General features: G+C 46.7%; 1 protein-coding gene across 1 annotated transcript in view; it reads left to right on the plus strand.

Moving 5' to 3' along the window:
- Positions 1-321: 321 nt before the first annotated feature.
- The window catches only part of Dlgap5 (DLG associated protein 5), a 39,104-nt gene continuing 37,006 nt past the window's right edge, over positions 322-2,419 (plus strand). The window contains exon 1 of the mRNA XM_005355392.3: positions 322-429. The gene's annotated coding sequence lies outside the window, so the exon portion shown is untranslated. The remainder of the gene's footprint in view (positions 430-2,419) is intronic.

Below are 2,419 nucleotides of genomic sequence, written 5' to 3' on the forward strand. Positions count from 1 at the left end.
GAAAGAAAGAAAGAAAGAGGGAGGGGAGGAGAGAAAGAAAGAAAAGAAAGATTTAAAAAAAAAAGAAAACAAATCTTTTAAAATGAAAGATGAGAAAACGACTTGGAGCGGCGAGACGAAACGTTCCCCGCCGGCCTCGCTCTCCCGCCCCAGCGGTGCAGATGCTCCCCTGTTTACCGCCTCCCTCATCGCCCTCCCCTCCTAATCCTTCGCCTTCCAAACAATTCAAAAGTCGCCCAGAACCAGCCTATCGCAAGCCTCGTTCGAGGGGAAGGGGTGGGAGCTTCCGGAAGTGTTGGCAGGAGTCCGTCCAATCGGCGGCTGGCCGCGGGAAATTTCAGTTCGGGGCCGGCTGGAGGAGTTCCGTCTGCGGAGCTGCGGAGGTCTCTGTTGCGGGATTGTGGGGGTCGTGTCCAGAAACTGCGTCAGGTAAGAAAGATCTAGCGTTCAGGGTCCCGCTTGGCTGCACACCATTGAGGGTGGCCTGGGCTCCATGAGACCTGGTCTAGAGAGATGGAGCAGCAGTTAGGAGCACTTGTGTTTTTGCAGAGGTTCGCTTCCCAGCACCCCACGTTAGGCAGCTCACAGCCCCCTGTAGCCAGCGTTAGGAGATCCGACACCCACTTTTGGACATTAATAGGCAGGACGCTCAGACGCACACACATACACATAAATAAAAAAGTCTTCGAAAATTTAAAAAGCGGCATGAGGAAAATGTAGTATATTGCCCAATCATTAGCGAAAGGATTAGAGATAAGAATCTATCTGGCCCGTAAGCTCTCAAAAGATCCCAGAAGTGACAGCGGCCTCTGCTTTTTCTGGGGACTCTGTCATTTGTTATCACCTGTGGTTATTAAGTTTTTGAAAATCTTAAAGAAAAGCTAAATCTTAATGGTGTTCTAAAATACTGGGGAGTATGAGAGCACACACAAGGGCGGACGTGAGAGCCACATTTGCTCATCACGTAAAGCTGGGAGGTAGCGGCTGTTACCAGTCAAGCTGCTTTAATCACTGCGTAGAACCTCTATGGTATTCAGGTCTTGCCGCTAGGTTCCTACCTTCATTTCCCTCTCTGGCCTGTCAGCCACTTAAACCTCTTCTCTCCTAAGTATCTTTTAGTCAGTGTGGAATCGTAACAACAGAACACAAACTAGAATACAAATACTTTTGGAATTATCGTGGTCCTTATTGTCTTTCTGTGTTTTGCTGAATACATTAGCAGAGATCTTTCTAGTCTGGTGGTGCCGCCACACGCCTTTAATCCCAGCACACAGGAGACCAGAGGAAGGCCCATCTCTGTGAGTTCCAGGACAGCCTGGTCTACAGAGCGAGTCCCAGACAGCCAGGGCTACACAGAGAAGCCTTGTTCCCTCCCCCTCCCCCCCAAAAAAAACATCAAACAAACAAAACCTATCTTTCTAAAAAAAGGCCTTTACAAAGGATTATTTCTAAGATAGACAAAAATAATGGGGGCAAACTGATGAGGTTAAGTGTATTACCAAGTTTTGCTTAAATTCTTTCTCTAGTTTGCTTTTTTTTTTTTCTTTTCATTTGTTTGTGTTTTGGTGGGGAGAGGATTAAAACAAGGTCTCATGTAGCTCCCAGCAGCCTCGAACACCCTGTGGAGCTAAGACTATGACCCAGCCCTTACCTCCCACGTACTGGATTTTGATTTTGGTTTTGTGATTGCAACGTCATGGTCTTTTATAGGCTGGCTTTAGCCAGGTGCTGAGATCATGAGAGCGTATTCACAGTGCGTATTACTGGAATGAGAGTGTGGGTGGGCTTCAAACCTATTCCATGTGGTAGCCCAGTCTGGCTTTGAACTGCACTGAGCCTTCTGTGTCAGTCCCCCAATCCCTATGCTAGGATTATTTGTGTGTGCTGTGGAGACCAGAGTCAACGGCAGGCATCGTCCTCTATGGCTCTTGTCTGGCTAGTCTTAACGTCAGTTTGACACACAAACTAGAGTTGTCTGAAAGAAGGAACCTCAGTTGAGAAAATGCCTTCATACAATCTGGCTGTAAGACATTTTCTTAATTAGTGATTGATGGGGAGGGCTGGGCTATGATCTGGAAGTGTAAGCCAATAAATCCTTTCCTTCCCAACTTGCTTTTTGTTATGGTGTTTTGTTGCAGCAATAGAAATTCTCACCAAGACAAGTTGGTACCCACGTAGTGGGGTATTGTGACAGACCTGACCATGTGTTGGGGAGGATTGTGAAAGATTTTAACTTAGGGCTAGAGAAGCCGTTGCATGTTGAGAGCTAAGGCTGTTCTGTGGGAGCATGGAGGATAGCAGTGCCGAGGACAGTGTAAGCCAAACAAACCCTTGTTTTGGTCATGGTGTCTTGTTGCACAGTAGAATAAGACAGCTCTCTTCCTAGTTTTTTTTTTTTTTTTTTTGAGACTTGGTCTTT

This window comes from Microtus ochrogaster, chromosome 17 (assembly GCF_000317375.1).
Source record: "Microtus ochrogaster isolate Prairie Vole_2 chromosome 17, MicOch1.0, whole genome shotgun sequence".
Taxonomy (NCBI): Eukaryota; Metazoa; Chordata; class Mammalia; order Rodentia; family Cricetidae; genus Microtus; species Microtus ochrogaster.